Genomic DNA, 21,131 nt, shown 5'->3' with positions numbered 1-21,131 from the left:
GAAGAAATCCACACAACCATTATTCAAGATCAAGCCCCGACGGCCCTTGAAGAAAGTGTTCATCGTTCATCATCCGTTCATCCTAAGATCAAGCCCCAACGGCCCTTTGGATCAACAACCTCAACAAATCCACACATCCAATCGTTCTTCAAGATTAAGCCCAAAAGCCCTTGAAGATCCGCTCATCCATCAACCTTCAAGATCAAGCCCGAAAGCCCTTGAAGAAATCCATACACCCAGTCTTCAAGATCAAGCCCAAAAGCCCTCGAAGATCCGTTCATCAACTGTTCATCCCTAGATCAAGCCCCGTCGGCCCTTTGGATCAACAGCTCATCCACAAACCTACACCATACGAAGATAGAATCAGAGGATCAAATTACAAAGAGATTGTAACCCCAAAATCATTAACACAAAAAATATATTTTGTACACGGTATTCTTGTTTCTTGTTTTCAGGAACTTTTCGTGTTTACAGTCATATTTAACCCTCTAAAAATATATATGCATTTGATTAGTACTGTTAATACTAGAATGTGGACATTTTCTGATCAACTCTTTGAACCATTCCCATGCCTCAAGAAACTGTTCATTTGGTTTTTGGGCAAAAGATAAAATATGAATTCTCATGTCAAGAGTCTTTGAAGTCGGATAATACTTGTTTAAGAATTTTTTACTAAGTTGGGCCCAAGTACTAATGCTTCTAGATGGAAGTGTGAGGAGCCATCTCCTTACTTGATCTTTTAATATGTGAGGAAATAATCGAAGCTTAATAGATTCGGTTGAAAGTCCTCTCACCAAAATAGTCTTGCATCCCATTAAAAATTCTGCAATGTGCATGTTAGGAATGTCGGTTGAGAACCCATGAAATGTAGGTAGAATATTCAACATGTGCTGCTTTATTTCGAATGTAGACCCTTCCTCCACTTCCGGATAAGTAATGCAACTTGGTATGTTAGTAGCATGAGTTGTTAAAGAATCACCCAAAGGGTCGCCGGCCTCTGGAATAACAAAAGCCATTTTTTTTTCGTTGTGTAGATCCTTAGAAAACAAGGATGGAAGAAAAGTCCCCTGCTGGGAAGGAACCCACTGCAGATTTTGTTCCCTGTGTCGCCTCCTTAAAGATTGTTGAGGTTTTGGATCAAATGGAATCAATTGTTTCGCTGCGGATCTAGTGTTGACCATGCACAGATTGTTGTAATATGCGCTGTAATCTGTAAAAATAAAATAAGGACGAAAATTAAAATTTCTTTTTATTTTTTATTTTTTATGTGTATTTATTGCTAAATGAAAAATCTGATTAGAACGAATTATTTTAAATAATCCCTGTCAATGATGCCAATTTCTTGATAGAGAATTTACCACACACGCAAACGGGCTAAAAACTCCTATAATATTTGCAAGAATGATAAGGTTATTGTAGTATAAACGGATTTTGCAAGGTCATTTTCCACAAGAATTATTAAATAAATCGAAGCAAACCAATTTTCAAATAATTATTATAAAGTAGAAAGTTGAGATGATTGATTTTATAACCTACTTAAATTAGAACGAATTTAATTAATAAAAGAAACTAATATGCAATAATAAAGCTGAAAGAAAAAGAAATAGTTTTTAAAATACCAATTTATAAAAGGACTAGGGTTCTACCATCACTTAGCAATCTTATGCATTTTTACCAATTACTTATGATCTACACATGCCACTTTGAAGGTTAGGTTTTCCTAATTTATATTCTACTTGGAACCTCCAATATAGAACGTATATCTAACATGCACTCCGTATGACGTTCGGATCAAATCTAAACATGAGAGACTCATTATGCTTTATGAAAACGCTTTGAAAAACCATGCAACCCTTAAGACGTGGTGTTCATCTTAAGTGAAATTACAATTATTAACCACAAGAAGCCAGCGTCAATTTCAAGGAACCTTCCGATCAAAATTGGATCAAATTACTTTTCCAAAGATCCTAATGGTGATCAAGCATTAAGACAATTAGATAGTTTTAATCACGGTAATTAATAATTCAAAGTGTGCATGCAATCGATCATAAGCAATTAAATAAAAATTACATAATCATGCTAGGGCTCAAGACTTCGCCCTAGCAAAAAGAATTAGTTACGCATATTCATAATTAAAATCATAGAAAATGTTATTAAGAATAGAAGGAATGAAAACAACTTAAAGTAGAAAATCTCCAAGAACCCTAGCAATTACTCTCTATCTCCAAAGTTGCATAAAAGAAAGCGTCGTCCCAAACTAGGGCTGACTAAAACCTTAAATATCTTACTCAAAGCCAGCTGCACAAACCCTAGGAATCAAGTCTCTTATTTCCACTAGGAAGCTAACTAATAATAAAATATATTGAAACATAAAGTCCTAATTAAGTTATGATAAACTGCACATAAACAGTCTAGCCGTTTTAGCCTCAAATCTCTTCCAAATCCGGCCCATAATGGTTTATTTTGAAGATCAGGATGTTCTGAACACATCTCCAAAAGGCCACGAACCCATCCGAGGTCATCTTGCTCTCCAAAAACGCAATTAAAGCCCAAAACGTCACTATTCTAGCACTACACATTGCTCCTTTATTTTATTGCCAGAAAATCATCGCTTGGTAGAAAAATCTGATATTTTGATATGATCAAGCTAAGTGACTCACGATCATCCTTTAACTAGAATTACTCTAAAATTCATCCATTTGACCATGTTTTTCTCCAGATGAATTTGAAAGTCCTATATTAGAAATACAATTCAAAGTATCAAAATTCTTCCAAAATATTAACCAAAATATACCAAGAATAAGGTTAAATATATAATATAAAATCAACTCATCAGCGGTGCAGGATCATCAAGGCAGCCTAATTAGCCTGGTTAGGGACGCGGTGTACAAGGACGTGGAAATCAAGGTAACAGGGGTCGTGGAAGACGACAATAGCCACAGGGCTGTGTTCACCATATCACCTTGCAGGATGCCCAGAACAATCTTGATTTGATTATGGGTACATTAAATATTCTTGGCCATCTTGCTAAAGTATTAATTGATTATGGTGCCACACACTCTGTTATTTCTCATACGTTTGTTCAGACGACGCAACCCTACCCTACACCTCCCAGTTATGAGTTACAGTTTTCGATGCCTAGAAGTGAGACATGTTATGTTAGCTGGGTATATCAAGGATGTCCTGTTCTAGTAGAGGACATCATTATGCCACCTAATCTTGTTCCGTTAGATATTGTTGATTTCGATGTTATTCTAGGCATGGATTGGTTACACTACAATCGTGCTAAGATGGATTGTTATGAGAAGACAGTTACTTTTCATCGCCCGGGTTTGCCTGTGGTTACATTTATGGGTGTACGTAGTGGACTAAGGCACGACATTATCTCTGCCATGAGGGCTAAAACGTTATTGAGGAAAGGTTGTCAGGGTTATTTGGCTCACGTCATATTGAATGAGGATACGCATACTTGTGTGGAGGTTGTACGTGTAGTTAGGCATTTCCCTAATGTTTTCCCTAATGATTTACCTGGATTACCACCAGATAGAGAAGTGGAATTCACTATTGATTTACTCTAGGTACAGATCCTATTTCCTTAACTTTTTATCGAATGGCTTCAGCAGAGTTGAGGGAATTGAAAACCCAGTTGCAGGAATTGGTGGATAAGAGTTTCATTTAGCCTAGTATTTCACCTTAGGGAGCTCCAGTTTTGTTTGTACGAAAGAAAGATGGGACTTTGAGGCTGTGTATCGATTATCGACAGCTGAATCGGGTAACGATTAAAAACCGCTATCCATTGTCGCGTATAGATGATTTATTTGATCAACTTCAAGGTGCGTGCATGTTCTCCAAGATTGATTTGAGGTCCGTGTATTATCAATTAAAGATCAAAAGTGAAGATGTTCCTAAGACGGCTTTCAGGACTCGATACGGTCATTACAAATTTCTCGTGATACCATTCAGGTTAACGAATGCACCCGTAACTTTTATGGACCTAGTGAATCAAGTATTAAAACCATACCTCGACAGGTTTTTTATTGTCTTTATTGATGATATCTTGGTGTATTCTAAGTCTAAGGCGGAGCATGTTCGACATCTCACCTTGGTTCTGAAGAAATTGAGGGAGCACAAATTATATGCTAAGTTTAGCAAATGCCAATTTTGGTTAGATCAAGTGGCATTTTTGGGGCATGTAATATCAGCTTAGGGTATTCAGGTAGATCCATTGAAAGTAGCTGTAGTTGAAAATTGGGAGTAGCCACGAACCGTCATTGAGGTACAAAGGTTTCTGGGCTTACCAGATTATTATCGACGGTTTGTTAAAGATTTTTCAACTATAGCTTTACCACTGATGAGGTTGACTAGAAAAGATGTTAGATTTGAGTGGGACGATGATTGTGAGTGAAGTTTCCAGCAACTAAAGTATTGTCTCACACACGCACCTGTTTGGCGCTTCCAGACGAAGGTGGTAATTTTGAGATTTACAATGATGCTTCCTTAAATGGCTTAGGCTACGTATTAATACAGCATGGTAGGGTGATTTCATATGCGTCGCAACAGTTAAAGCCACACGAGATGAACTACCCTACCCATGTTCTCGAGCTTTCTGCCATCATTTTTGCCCTGAAGATTTGGAGACATTACTTATATGGAGAAAGGTGCAAGATTTTCACAGATCATAAAAGTCTCCAGTATCTATTCACCCAGAAAGATCTTAACCTTCGACATTAGAGATGGATAAAATTACTCAGTAATTATGATTGCACGATTGAGTATCATCCTGGTCGTGCAAATGTGGTGGTAGATGCACTTAGCAGGAAATCTCAACACCGTATTAATGCTTTATATGCTTGCCATATCCTTCTCCTCACAGAATTGAGATCTACTAGAGTTGATTTGGGAGTGATAGATCGGGAAGAAGCTTTACTTGCTAGTTTCCAAGTCAGACCAATTTCAATTAATCGTGTGCTCGAGGCTCAAATGAATGATGAGGAATCTCAGGAATTATCAGAGGTAGTATTGTGAGGGAAAAAGAAGGATCTCAGAATTTGGGAATCCGATGGCATGCTCATGCAAGGAAGTCGAATGTACGTGTCGAATATTGCAGAATTAAAGAAAGATATTCTTGACGAAGCACATATATTAGCTTATGCGATGCATCCTGGAAGTAGGAAGATGTATCACACTATTCGACCTTTTTACTATTGGCCTGGCATGAAAAGATAGATTGTTGAATACGTGAGTCGATGTGCAATTTGCTAGCAAATCAAAGCTGAGAGGAAGAAACCTTTTGGATTAATGTAGCCACTTCCCGTGTGGAAATGGGAAAATATTACCATGGATTTCGTGTACAAGCTTCCTCATATGCGAAATGGTTATGATGGCATCGGGGTGATAGTGGATCAGCTTACTAAATCAGCACACTTTATACCAATTTGTGAGAACTATTCCTTAAGCCGATTAGCTGAGTTATTTATAGCAGGGATTGTTAAATACCATGGGGTTTCGGTTAGTATTATTTCTGATCGGGATCCTAGGTTCACTTTTAAGTTTTGGGTGGCATTTCAGGAAGCTCTTGGTTCGAAATTGCATTATAGTACGGCGTATCATCCACAGACATACGGGCAATTCGAGAGAACCATCCAGAAGTTAGAAGATATGTTAAGATCTTCAGTGCTACAATTCGGCGATGCTTGGCATAAGCGTTTAGATTTGATGGAGTTTGCCTACAATAATAGTTACCATTCTAACATAGGGATGTCACATTTCGAGGCACTCTGTGGTAAATCTTGTCGTACTCCTTTATGTTGGTCAAAAGTTGGTGAGAGGGTGTTTTGTGGGCCCAGAAATTGTTGATGAGACTACCCAGAATGTTCAGGTAATTAAAGCTAACCAGAAAACGGCCCAGGATCGATAGAAAAGCCTTGCTGACAAGCACTCCACTGATAGGGTGTATAAAGTTGGAGATTGGGTATTATTGAAGTTATCTCCATGGAAGGGCGTAGTACGGTTTGGTAAGAAAGGTAAGTTAAGTCCTCGCCACATTGGACCGTACCTGATCATCGAGCGAGTCGGTGAGGTCGCCTACAGACTTGAGTTACTTCCAGAATTATCACGGGTACACGATGTCTTTCATGTTGCTATGCTTCATCATTATGTTTCTGATCTATCACATGTGATACCTCTTCAACCACTAGAAATTAATCCAGACCTGACATATGATGAGGAACCAGTGACGATTTTAGATTGGAAGGATAAGGTTCTTAGGAATAAAACTGTGCGCATGGTGAAAGTTTTGTGGAGGAACCATTCAGTAGAGGAGGCCACTTGGGAGATAGAAGATTGTACGAGAGATTTATATCCACGGTTGTTTTATGGATATTGATGTGTTGTATACTGGTGTACAAAAATTTCGGGGACGAAATTTTATTAAGGGGGTAGGTTGTGACGACTTGTCCCGAATTAATATATATTTTATTCTCGAATGTGTGGAAATGACGATTATGCCCTCTAGGCTTAGTGACGTGGATGTATGTATATAGTGTTAAAGTATTTTTCTCACTGACATAATTAAATTGTATGCGTCATTACGAGCGTGTTGACGCGAGTTAGGGCTGAATTGGATTCGTAATGGAAAAGTTATGAGTAAACGAATTAGTAAATGGGTGGAATGATATTATTTGGTTGACTACTTCTTAGTCACCAATCAATTGAATTCCTACAACTTGGAGCCCAATCAGATTTTTGGGTTAGTTTTACTTCTTTTGGATCCTAAAACTCTCTCTCTTTCTTTCTCTCATGGTAGTCCAATTAGGGCCTGAGATTTCTTTTTCTTTTGGCCAACCCATGACTACACACACATACATACATATATGCAAACCCTTCTCCCTTCTCTCTTCTCAATCTTTCCTTCCCATCCATACAACCGAGTTCTACAACTTTCAAACACCATCAAAACCTTACGGATCAATCTCAAGGATTTCCTATTTATACTCTTTTTGAGCTCTAGAGTCTCGTGATACCACTTACTAAGCGAGATGACCCCAAAAACCTTGGATTTCAGAAACTCTAGTGAGGAGTTAAAATGACTTTGACATGATCGTGGGTGATTTAATTTGTTTTGAGGCTTAAGAAGGTGCTTCCCTAGTCTCCCTAACACTTTGGTGTCATTTTGAAGTGTTTTAGATGTCGAGACACGCGGGTTCACTGAGTTACAGACTTTGTCGGAATTTCGAGGGACTTTTTGACCATTTTCCATCGATTTTAGGACCTCTAAGAGGTAAGGATTTGTTCTTCTTGTTGAGAGGTTTAAATCCATATCAAATTCATGGAATTTGGTTCAATTTTGAAGAAGATATTGAAGTTTGAAGTTTTCCTGTTTTCGGCGTAACAGATGGCGGCTCCGGCGAGGACCACTGGAAAAGACAAGGAACATTCCGTCAACTTTGACGGAATATACTAACGGCATCAGGTATCATCGTTAGTTTTTAGACGGAATATGTTGTTATTTAACGGAATATTCCCTAATGCCGTTAAAGATTTCGTCCGTGTGCCAGGCACGTGCTTGCGCGTGGCCGGTGCATGAAGGCGTGTGGGACATCAGAAAATTATTCTAAAAATATGAGGATGCATGTGGTGTTGAGTAGGCCATGATGGTATATTCAAACACCCTAATTGAGCGATGTATGAGAAGTTATTACATGGTTTTGGTTATGTACTTAAAATTAATGTTAAAATAGTTATTGCACATATAGGTGAGATGTTTTCGGAGGAAGAGCGCAGCCAAGCGGGACTCAGGGGTTACGACCCAGCTACATACCAGTGAGTGGGCTTTTGGTTTATATGTGTGTGTCTATATATATATATATGTGTGTGTGTGTGTGTGTGTGTGTGTGTGTGTGTGTTTCCCAGAAACTGTTTTAAATGGAACTTCGTTTAAAATGCCATGTCATGTTTGCTTTACATTTTAGCATATGCATTAGTATAGCTTTGAATAATATTGCATGATGCTCCTGAGACCCAGGTAAGTTCAGGTGAGGGTATATTGACGGTATGGTTGCATGGTAGTTGATTATGAGTTGATGCACGTATGGCTCATTGTCCTGCACCCCAATGTTAGAGCTTCGCCCGTGGCCAAGGCCTAGCCTTCACGTGATCATTCACCTCCGGCACCGCACGTTCAGCTTAGATCCAAGTCAGATGCCAGCCTGTCGTACATACCACATTAGTGAAGGGAAATCTATGAGATTCATGTGGGATTTCTAGTGACTAGCATGCATATACAATTCAAAATTTATATACGAAAGCAACGGAAGCATGTCATACATTTTATCAAAGCTATAGTCATGCAAATCCCCTTCAAGATGCATAGGTTTATATAAGATGCATCAAAACAAAATTTATAAGAAGAACAAACTAGAGGTTTAGTTTTATACCTCTTGATCTAGATCTTAGACCAAGGATGGACCACCTTCAAGATCTTTGCTCCTCAAACTCCTTGAGCCTAGCCTCCCTCCTTGCTTCCTCCACTTTGTAAAGTAAGTGCTCCTAGGTTCTCTTCAAGTTTCCAAAGATATGAAAACCTCTAAAGATCCTCACCCACTTTGTAATGAGAAAGATGAAGGAATAACCAAAAGGGTGTATAGATGATTAGTTAAATCACCCCCTTGGTGGCCGGCCCTTTGTGTTCAAGAGAGAGAGCTTTTCTTTTCTCTTTTGTTGTTTTTAGAACACATAAAACCCTAATGAACTTTGTGTTATAAAGTTCCTTTTATAGACAAAAGAAACAAGTCAACATTTTAACCTATCTCTCCCTTGGTGGCCGGCCATATGTGTTTGGTTTGGGCTTTGGGCTTTTAATTATTTCAAGTCATCCAATGCTTGAATAAAAGCCCAATGGGTTTTGGCCCAATGGGCCTAATTAAACCCGAACGTTTCTTTAAGCCCAAAACGATCTTTATCGCTTTTATGATTTCTTTAGACTTTCTAAATTAATCAAAACACGTAATTAATCCAATTAATTATTTCCTTCATCCATTAGTTACTCACTACAAGAGTGTATTGGTGAACAATCTTTTAGGTTCTAATTAGCAAGGCAGTGAGGTGATTGGCATCAATCCAATTGATTATCCAATCACTTAGTGAATTAAAACTTACTTTTAATTCACCTTCCTTTTGATGACTACATTTAATCATCTAGAAGAACTCACAAGCCATGAGTGACATCTAACCATATATCATGGCTACCCAAGCTAATGTAGAAGTTATTCGGAGAACCTATTCAGTTGGAATTACAATGTAATTCGATCCTTCTCTAAAACAATACTCTCAATCACATTACTAGGGTATGGATTTATAATGTCAAACCCCTAATGTGATTATTCCTTCTTATATGATTCATTTGAGACGTATAGGAACGCTTTCCTTTATTACGCTCGATACTTCGGCCGAAGATTCCCGAATCATATCTTAGAGTATTCATCCTCTCTTATCGAGGATTAGAGATTCCTTGTTGCGCATTCACTTGCCTTCATGGCTAAGTGGCTTAACCCCAACGATGCCTTGGACACTCACAAACGGAATGACTTTAACATAATCAAAGATTAAGTACTTAACCACAAGACAACGACGATGCCTCAGGTCAAAGGATTACTTACATTATTCCAACCATTAGAGTTACTTGCTTGACATGTGAGTAGACCTCCATGCAAGTACTCTCGTTCGATTGTGTTCAGTGAACTCATTCCCTTAATGAGCACCTACATACTTGTCTTAGTGTCGTTACACGAATGGGATGAGACTTTCCATCCTTCCAATTGAAGCGGACATAGTATGTACCGGTCTATGGATTGTCAGTATCCCTCCGACAATCCTATGACCAGGAACCTTTTTGGACATGATGGTTATGAGAAGAAGGTCTCTGTAATCTAACATCATTAGGTTACTTCTTCCATCGATCCATTGTCCATGGATTCACTATTTAGGACATATTTTGTTCATTGAGATAGTCCTAATTAGTATCTTTGCCTTCCGATGTATAAGAGTCATATATATATATATATACATCAATTCATTGTCCTGAAAGGTTTCTTCCAAAGATTGACTTTCAGGGCATATTTCCAACAATTAGGTGGTTCCAACTTGTAGGTGACCTGCGATTCGTCGCATAGCCTTCACGTGATCGTAGTACTTGAGCGTACTTATTTATACCCAGCCTGTCATACAGACCAAATTAGATGGTTCCGACTTATGTGCAGGTTTAGTGCCGTACATGTCACATTAGGTGACTCCAGCTGGATTGATGAGCAATCGGTTCAGCCGCACAGGTCACATTCGGTGACTCCGGCTGGCATATCGCTTTTGCATTGATTTATATCACCTGGCTTATATATTTACTGCTGAGATAGTGACATGGCATATACTTGATTTTCGTTGCTCTCAAACCTGATTTCTTTATACATATGTAGTACTATTTTCTGAAAAATTATACGGGTTTTACGGTGAGGGGTTATTATGTTTGAAAAATGAAAAGGTTTTTAAAAGCTTTGTCTTTGCCCACTCACATTTTCTGTTTTGCGCCCCTCCAGGTTGTAGTTAGACGTTCGTGTTGGAAACTCACGAGGACTCTACGGCGGTTCTGACAGACTCCAAGTAATGTAGGGTTTTCTTTCATATTCTATATAATTAGTATTTAGCATGCTAGACTACACTTAAGTTATCTATGCTCTGAGGATGTGTATCTGTGCTGTTAATATCTTCGCTCGCACTTCTATACTTACCTAGTGTAAATTAGTTAGTTTTGATTTTTAATTACTCACACTTTTGTATTATTATCACTTCTGCACTGTGCTCATGAATACGTCACCATCACGTGACGGCCAACATGCCTTGAGTTAGGTCGGGGTGTGTCATTTGGGGTTTAGGCTCATTAACAATGATTATCTTTACCTTCCATCCATTAGGATTATTTCTTTTTTTTAACACCTTGAAAATAAACTTGAATTGTCAAAAACTCTCTAAGCCGAATTCTCCAAAGCAGTGCGTAGAGAACCGTAATGGCTAATTAGCCTTATTTATACTACTACAAAATAAAATCCTTCCTAGAAAAGGTCTTAGAATAAACTAGGAAACAAAATAAATTAAGAGAAACAAGAAAACAATCTCCTAGTCAAACAGGGAGAAATTAGGAAACAAAATAAATTAAGAGAAACAAGGAAACAATCTCCTAGTCAAACACGGAGAAATCTGCCAGCAAAACTGATTAGCCACGGTCTAGGCCTTAGACTATCTCTATAGAAGATGTCAAAAAATGCCACATAGACGTATAACAGTAACAAATGACGTACCATTTACTCCAACTGAGATATCAAAGTTAACATGGAAAGAAGGCTAAGCTGACATGGACAAAGAGTTTCCAAAGGCATTCCACTTGTCTTACCTTAAATGCTAGCATATTTAAATATTATTTTATTATTTTTAAACCAACAACAACCTAACTTTTACTATTTTTGTTTTAGAAAAACATAAATGAAAAAATAAATTTTGGCAATCGGGTGGAAGGAAAATATTGATAATATTTCAAATTGCCAATTCAGCCATCAAATTGAAAATTGATGTTTTTGAATTTGACGTCTCCTTTGGAGATGCTCTTAGACACCTCCAAAACAAGCCGAACATGACTCTTTTTGAAACTTGAGATGTCTTGAACATATTTCCATATGCGTTGGCATCCAAAAGACACCATCTTTGACGCCAAAGGGCCCAAATAAGCCCAAAACACCACTTTGAGAGCTTCTCATGCTTGTCCTTTATTTCATTGCCATAAAGTATCCACTTGGTAGAAGAATATGAAATTTTGACACGAACAAGTTGAAAGACTCAAGAACTCTTCCACTTAGAATCACTTCAAAATTCATCTGTTTGATCATTTTTTGCTCAAGAGGAAGTTGCACGTCCTACGTTAAGGATATAAATCAAAGTATCAAAATCTCACCAAAATAACCAATAAATTATAACTAAGATAGAGTAAAATATATAGCATAATATCAACACATCAGGGTGGGGTAGGTGAATAAATTAGTTGTGAACTCGCCATTTTCGTGCGTCAAACTTAAGACCTCTCACTTACAAGTGAAGAACAATACCACTAGACTGTAATATCAAATGGTCCTAAAATAGTTCCCTTAAATTCCACGAAGAACCAATGGAGTGGTGAGAAGCAATTAGGTGATCACCATGGCGAGAGAAGAGCGAGGAGGCAGCAATGGGAGAGACAAAAAACCCTAAAATCAGGGTTGGATTCATTTCCAAGACCGAGGTTTTTTTTTATAATAGATGTGATTATCCCCTCAATCGTCTCAAGATTTTTTTTTAATTGAAGTGGCAATTGAGATCAGCTGCTACATCAAATGGTACGAAGTTTTGATATATTTAGGCGATACGAATAGCATTATTCAAATAAAATTTGATAGGATGACCGATCATGCACATGCAAGTTTCCATAACCAGCTGATTTTTTTAAGGAAAACTAATGAAAAATATTTAAAAATTTAAGTTTTAACGACAAGGATAAAATAAAGGGTAAAATGAATAGTATTAGGATTGACTTTTTAGTATAAAAATATGATTTTTTGTTAAAGTGAACATGACCGGAGAGCTTTTCGCTAAAGTTCTCTTTTTTTTATTATAAGTATTTGCCTTTTTTTTTTACTAAAGTAGCAAGGGCACTGCCAATTTCATCTTCAGTTTCTATTTTATCTAATTACCCAATGATAATATGAATTGTCCATCAAACTTTTCTTCCATCTTAGCCAAGTGTTGTCCATGTGGGAAACCTATGAGGGTAAACAACTCATTTTGTCCTTCACTAAGAGTTAGACTGAAGGGAGAAAAAGTAGAATTTGGTTGAGGGTAATTGTTAGTGCGAGACAAAATGACTTTTTCTTTTTTTTTCCTTATAAGTTTTTCAAGTGGACAACACATGATAAGGATGGGCAAAATGTTGAATAGAAAATTCAAAAATCTAACGGTAATGGAGATTTGGCTAATTATAAAGTTTATTGTGATAATTGAATGGAAGAAAGGTAGAATTGGTTGCCAGTATAAGTATTAGTGAGACAAAATGACTCGTTTCCCTTTAAAACTTTTTCATGTGAAACAACACTTCACAAGGATGGAAGAAAAGTTGGATGGACAATTTAAAAGTTCATAGTGGTTAGCTAAAATAAAAGGAGATTTCGCTAATTATAAAAGTTCATAGTGGTTAGTTAAAATAAAAGTTCATAAAAGAAAATTAGGAATGCCTTAAGACTTCAAGAGATATCAATGAATATGTCTTTTTAGTTATACATAAGACATTTAGCAGCCCAATAAAGACAGCAAAGCCTTTTTTGTGTTGTTAAAATTCTATTTTTTTCCAAAAGTCTAAATACGTGAATAACATAACTCTTGATACGATGAAAAAAAATTGAAGTACTACGAGTACCCTCGATAACTTATAAGCACATACATAATCTTTTATTTTTCTAAAGTGCCTCTTAATTTCCCAAAGATGTGACACATAACAAAAAAAAATGCTATCTAACTTATTTTATCAATACAATTCCTAATTTACCCTAAAGTCAAAGAGAATTTCGAACAAACCACCCTCCCTTCACCGAGAACTGACAGCAACCAATCACCCTGCCACCACAAACTCACGGCAAGACAACAATCCCTTCATTGATGGCAATAACTGCACCAGCAACACCCCATTAATTCTCTCACTTCCTACTCTTAATTTTTTCCATTCCTACTCTTAATTTTCTCCTCTTCCATTCTTACCTCGTAATAGAGCCCGAGCATGGTCGGCTTCAACTCCAACCTTCAGATCTGCTGTCTGCAATCTTTGATCAAAGTGCAGGGGTGGCCGATGACAATTTATAGTGCCCTTCCTCAACGTAAGGGAGGATTAGAACGAAGAATAGGAAGGTAGAAGGAGATAGAAAGAAAACAGAGAGGGGAAGGAAGAGAAGGGTCGGGGTGGGGGTGGGGCGGAGGTCGAAGACTCTGATGGGAATTCGAATCAGTTTTTTAATTAATTTTTTTTTTTAATTTATTTTCTAAAATTTAGAATTAAATAGGAAGATTGTTTGCTACGTGTCAAAAAAAATTGCCAGGTGCCTAATACAGGCTATGTGTTAGGTATTTATATGGTGGGAACACCAGCTCAGCTAGTGTACCGGTACCCCGGAAAATTTCTCCAAGTTCCCAACCTCTACATAAATCACCAGAAGAGAAATTTTATTTGAACCCGTATAAACTCCTTCTGTATCCAACTTACTCTTTGCACCCTTTTGATTTTTAACTAAACTATCAATATCTCTTTAACCCCAAATTTACTGCCTAAAATACTCTCACAAACCCTATTCAACATGTAAATTTATCTTTACACCCATATGAATTTTAACTCTATTATAATGACATTAAATTGTATTGGAGCGGTTCATCCTCAAGTTTCCTCAAGTCCAAAAGCTTAATTTTCTTCTCTTTCCCAGATTTCACCATGAGATGGCCATTATGGTGGAATGCAATTGTAGAGACGAGTCCCTTGTGACGTAGAACTCTAAGTAGAGGACCAGAGCTTGTAGGCTTCCACATGAAAACTATACCTAGTGATTGACCCAAGGGGAAAGAGATCCTCTTCGGATCTCTCCCTCCAAAACCCACTGATCAAGTGATCCGAGCCTTTAGAATTTGATCCAATGGCTAAAAATAGAGAAGTTAGTAAAAACTTTTAAAAGCTATAAGAATTTTTAGCCGTTAGATCTAATTTTTAAAGGCCCGGATTACTTGATCCATGGGCTTTGGAAGGAGAGATCTAGAAAGGATCTCTTTCCCACCCAAAGCAACAAACCCATTATAGGGGTTCACCTGCATTGCATTGCATCAGTCCATTAGACATACATGTATTAATAGGGGTGAAATTTTTTACCAAATTATCGTACCAACCGCCTTACTAACCATACCATACCAAATTATTACCAAAAATTTGTACCAATTAGTAATGGTACAGTATTTGTACCGTACCGTACTGTTTCGGTACGGTACTGGTATCCAAAACTAGTACCGGTGGTATACCATACCTACCAATATTATTAATATTATTAATATTTTTTAATATTATTAAAAAATGTAAAAAAAAAATATACAATCACTCATAGTGACAAGCTTTACAACTTTCATGAAGAGGTCAGCTTTAAAATCCAACGCTATAATCCATAAACCTTAAATTTATATTTAACCGTCGATTGTCATTTACGCTTTATTCTTCTTATTGAATTTCAATTTTTAAATTTTCTTTTTTGAAAACAAGATCATTTGGCGTGTGAAAGCCCGTCTCGAATCATTTGTACCGTAGTTGTGAAATGACGATTTTTCCCTTGGTGGTTAATTGCCATTTTGGGGTGTTGTTTGAATTGTTTTTGTTTGTGGGCTGCCATCTGGACCACAGACCACACACACACACCCATCTCTTTGTCGTGGCTCTTTCTCTCTCTCTTCTCTCTCTTGGACTCCTTCCATTTTCTTCCTCATTGTACGGACAACTCTCATCCAACCATTTCCATGCACGGATCGAAGGTTTGAAGGTTGGTTTTGGACTCCTAGTAAGCCCAAGAACTCATCCATACCATTTTTAGGACGTGAGACCTTCGAAACCCCGAGAACCCAGTTTTGGTGCACTGTTCATGCACACGTGATCGTGAGGTTTTTAGAAGTTTCTAAGGTTCTAGGAAGCTTTAGGACGTCTTCACGAAGCTCGGGGAATAATTTTGAAGTGTTTTGGACGTCGGGAAGCCCATTTTCAGTGAGTTGCAGGTTTGGCCAGAATATCGTGAGTTTTTCCTGCAAGATTCTGTTGGTTTTGGGTCCCCAAAGTGGTAAGGTTTTGTTCTACTTGTTGTAAGCTTCATTTTGGTACAAATTTCATGGAATTTGGTTGAGAAATGAAGAAGATATTGAAGTTTGAAAATTTTCCCAGTTTCCGGCGAAATTTGAATTGCAGACGGCGGTGGACGACGGCGACCGGCGAAGCTCACCGGAGAAGGAGGAGAATATTCCGTTAGAGTTAATGTAATATTCTAACGGCGTCAGGTAATGGCTGTTATGACACACCCCGACCGAGATCGGAGCGTGCTGGCCGTCACACGAAGGTGACGTAGCCATGTGCACGTGCGGAAGCTAATAAAGTAGTAATATAAAGGTACGAATAATTAAAACTAGCATACAAAGTCCTAGAACAGGTGCTAGCACAAGTGAAATAATAATTCAGAGCAGGTCTATAGCAGTCCAAACGAAACGACAATAGTGGTACGCTCGAAGGCGACCCTACAATGGTGAGTGTCTGTCAGAAACGCCGAAAAGCCCTCTGGGGAAACCACCGCAACGGCTAAGCAACTAGAACCTGGAGGGGCGCAAAACAAAAGCGTGAGTGGGCAAAAACAAAGCTTTCGAAAACCATTTATAAAAATACTTTCTAACCCCTCGCCGTAAAACCTGTATACTTCCCAGAAAATATATATACGCATAGTACATGTGCTAAGCATGCTCAAATATATGCCATATGCTCGATAATATGCCGTGCCGACATCTCATAAAGATATGCAAGTGCTCAGGTATAATCTTATCAACATCGTGTAATCTGGCAGCCGGAGTCACCTAACGTGACCTGTACGGCTGCATATAGAGCTCTAATCTCAATCTCAATATCTGAACCTGACCACGAGTCGGAACCACCTAAAGTGGTCTGTACGACAGGACTGGGTGTAAATAAGTGCTACGATCACGTGAAGCCTGGGCGAATAATCGCGGGTCACCTACGAGTCGGAACCACCTAATGTGGTCTGTACGACAGGCCTGTGCACCTAGCTTGGATCCAAGCTGAGCATAAGGTGCGGGAGGTGAACATCACGTGAAGGCCTGTGCCCTGCTCAGGGCGGGAGCACTAACACCGGGGGTGCAGGTTATGAGCTCTCTAAACATCTCAAACTACTGCTGAATGTAAATGCGAATACCACTTACCTGGCACTTACCTGTGCGTCCACAGCACCCAATATGCATAAGTATAAATATATGCAACTAATAACGTACTCAACGATGCACGAAAAACGATAATGTAATGCATGGCATAATGAATAAACATTTATTCAAGTTCTGGGAAAATATAGTATATAGGTATATACGGAAAACCAAAAGCCCACTCACTGATACGTGGAAGGGTCGTAGCCCCCCTGCCTCGCGTGACCACGCTCGTCCTCGGGGTACGTGTCACCTAAATGCGAAACAACTATAAAAACGTTAACTTTAAAGCACATAACCCAATTCTCGTAAAAACTTCTCATACAATGCTCAAAATGGACAAATGAATATACCAACGTGCTCTACACAACCTCAGGATCACAACCATATTTTTAAAATAATTTTTGGACCCCGCACGCGCCCCCACGCGCCAGGACAGGCACGGACCCACGCGCCCCCACGCGCGGCCACGTGCCATGCACACTGACGGCGTCAACTGACGCCGTCAGGAATATTCCTTTAACCCGACAGAATATTCCGTTAACCTTAACTGACGCCGTCAACTGCCGTTAGGAATATTCCGTTAGACCTAACGGAATATTCCCCTTTCTTCTCCGACCACCCTCGCCGGACTCCGGCCACCGGAAACTGGCCCAAAAACTGGAAAAACTTAAAACTCACTAATCTCCTTCGTTTTTCATCCATTTTTCACGTATTTTATACCAAAATGAAGCCCTAAACCTCATCTACCACGTTGGACTAGTTTTAGAGCCTAAAAACAACTGGAATAAACTTTTCAAAAACATGGAAAATCGGCCAAACTTACAGTTCTTGGTTCCAACGTCCAAAACCGTCCAACGATGCACTCCCAAGCTCCTTGGGACCTCACCAACACAACTACAACCTTCAAAAGTCCAAAAACTAACTAGATTAAACTTGCATGAACAGTACACAATTCGGACCACTTCGAAACGACGTGAAAATGGTAGTTTCCTTACCTGAAAATGGTACCACTGGACTCCTCTCAGCCTCACGAGCTTGATGGTGTACTTGGTTCCCTCGATCTGCTAAGGTTTGAGGGGTTTTGGGTTTGTCCGTACAATTTCAATGGAGAAGAGAGAAAGGGAGCACGGGAGAGACAGAGAGAAGACAGAAGGAGAGAGAGAGATACAGTATCTGTGTGTGGAAGTGTGTGTGTGTGGTCCAACACATGCCACCCCACACAAAACAACCCACAACGTGACAAAAACGAACTAGGGGCAAAGTCGTAATTTCACACATGCATTTCGATATTTCCGGGACGGGATGTCACAACCTTCCCACCTTAAAAGAATTTCGTCCCGAAATTCAAAACAACCAAATAACGACCCCTAGTGGCCAAAGAACAAACGAGGATACAAATCCCTCATCCGGTCTTCTGTCTCCCACGTAGCTTCCTCAACTGAATGGTTCCTCCATAAAACCTTCACTAAATTCACCGTCTTGTTCCTCAGAACCTTCTCTTTCCAATCGATGATCGTCACCGGTTCCTCGTCATACGTCAAATCTGGATTAATCTCTAACGGTTGAGGAGGTATCACGTGAGATGGATCAGCAACATAGTGTCGGAGCATAGACACGTGAAAAACATTATGCACTCTAGCCAACTCTGGAGGTAACTCCAACCTGTAAGCTACCTCCCCAACTCGTTCTATGACCACGTATGGTCCGATGTACCTGGGACTCAACTTCCCCTTTTTCCCAAACCGTACGACACCTCTCCACGGTGAAAGCTTCAGAAATACCCAGTCTCCGACCTCATAAACTCTATCCGTAGCATGCCGATCCGCTAGACTCTTCTGCCTGTCCTGAGCTGCTTTCAGGTTAGACTTGATCACCTGAACATTCAGAGTAGTCTCCTCGACAATCTCCGGACCCACTAAAACTCTTTCTCCAACCTCTGACCAACCCAACGGTGTGTGACAAGCTCTGCCATACAAGGCCTCAAATGGCGTCATGCCAATGCTCGAATGAAAACTGTTGTTGTAAGCAAATTCCATCAAATCTAACCGCTGGTGCCAAGCATCACCAAACTGCAACACCGAAGCTCGCAGCATATCCTCCAAAGTCTGAATAGTTCTCTCTGACTGTCCGTCAGTCTGTGGATGATACGCCGTACTATAAAGTAATCTCGTGCTTATACTATTTGTTTGGATATTCTGACGCGGCATATTCTGGCATGGCATATTTGAGCTTTATCGTTTTTGCATGATTTGATATAAGAGTATGTATAATATTTTCTGGAAAGTATACGGGTTTTACATATAGGAGTTATAACTTTGAGAATGAATTGGTTTTGAAAAGCTTTGTTTTTGCCCACTCATGTTTTCTGTTTTGCGCCCCTCCAGGTTTTAGGTAGCGAGGACGTGGGTGACGAAAGAGGTATCGAGGCATTTCTGACAGAGCACCCTCCATGTAGGATTTTCTAGTTCACTTGTGTAGTGTTTGTTTTTTTTTCTTGGATTGCACCTAGGAAACTTGAACTTCTACTTTGCCTTTTTCCTTCCGTGTTTGTCACTAGCACTCACTGATCTTTTTATTGTAAATTATCTTGTCGACTTTATTTTTCTCGTATTTTCACTTTTTTACTTCCGCATTGCTCACTTGGCTACGTCACCCTCACGTGACGGCCAGCACACCCCAATTTTGGATCGGGGTGTGTCATAGCGGATGTAAGAAGATGAACGGTTCAGATCTTTGATATCACATTTCGATATTTACGGTTAATTGAAATATGAGTCAATGTCATATAGTTTGTAGAAACTTTATAAACATCAAGCAATATTTTTACTAACCGTAAAACTCTGAACATAATATCAACGATCCAAACCGTTCATCTTCTTGCATCCTCTAATAGATCATGTTTTCAAAAAAGAAAATCCTAAAAAAGCAAAATTTGATGAGAAAAATAAAGTGTCATTGTAAACAACAATCAACGGTTAAATTTTTATCTATGATTTATATGGTTGTAATGCTTGTCATTACGAGCATTTATATATTTTTTCTATATTTTTTACACTTCTACATTAATTAAAAAATATTAGATTTTGGGCAAACTAAGTGGCGTAAAACAAAGTGGCAATTATCATTAGCATACCATACCAACCAAACTATTTGGTATACCGATATTCGGTATACCAAAAGTTTGGTACGGTAATGGTAATAGATTTTACCGTACTAAATATTTGGTATGATAATTGGTATAGAAGTTTTGGTACGATAATATACTAGAACCACCCCTATGTATTCACCACCTCGAATCGCATCCGCATCTCCTTTTTTGTCTTCTACAGCCTCCTTTTCCCTCTCTTTCCAACTCTCATACGACTTTGCTGCCAATTGATGTAAATAGAAATTACTAAAGTCCCTTGATATGTTGGATTAATAAGAGTTCAAACAATGCCGAAGCCTTGAGAAAATTCTGGAAAAAAAAAGCCTAAATATTAAAGAATCATAGCCACTAAACTTTAACATATGATAGTTTGAAATTTAACCCAAAGAAAAGCAAACGGAATCGGAAAGTCCTTGCAATGTCTGTAAGTCCTTTTGGTGTTTTGAGTTGCAGAGAGATACCGTGAGAATGTCTGCAACAATTTGCTGTTGCAAAAAGTTTAACAAACATGGAAGATTGATAAAAAAAAAAAAAAACTGAAACCTAAATACTCGTCTTCTAAAATCTAAAAAAATTGAAATCAAATGAACAACAAATCCATAAATCGAGTCATAACTTAGTTGGAGGATTCAAAACTTTAAAATCATCATCCATCAATAAAAAGGCTTGTCTTTCTCTATAAGAGGTATTAGGGTTTTAGGCAGAATGAACGAAAGATAAATAAGAAGTGATGGTAGGGTTTAATTATTATAGTTTGTGGCCTTATTGATAAATTTTAGTTTTATTATTAATTTCATTTTGTACTTAATAGTAATTATGCAATCGGGTAAAAATGACAATTAACATTACGATTTAAATTAGGTGTAGAAAGATGTTATATGGGTTTAAATAAAATTTCCGATCACCAGAATACGAGGAACAAAAG

At 38.5% G+C, this 21,131-nt stretch overlaps 1 non-coding gene across 1 annotated transcript; it reads left to right on the top strand.

The window, feature by feature from the left end:
* Nucleotides 1-524: 524 nt before the first annotated feature.
* On the top strand, nucleotides 525-629 carry LOC137738524 (small nucleolar RNA R71). The gene has a single exon (XR_011068968.1). It is a non-coding gene; the product is annotated as a small nucleolar RNA R71 (small nucleolar RNA).
* The last annotated feature ends 20,502 nt before the right edge of the window (nucleotides 630-21,131 follow it).

Source organism: Pyrus communis, chromosome 6, assembly GCF_963583255.1.
Source record: "Pyrus communis chromosome 6, drPyrComm1.1, whole genome shotgun sequence".
NCBI classification, from domain to species: Eukaryota; Viridiplantae; Streptophyta; class Magnoliopsida; order Rosales; family Rosaceae; genus Pyrus; species Pyrus communis.
The sequence above is the reverse complement of the archived record's forward strand: the minus strand, read 5'-3'. Positions and strand labels throughout refer to the sequence as shown.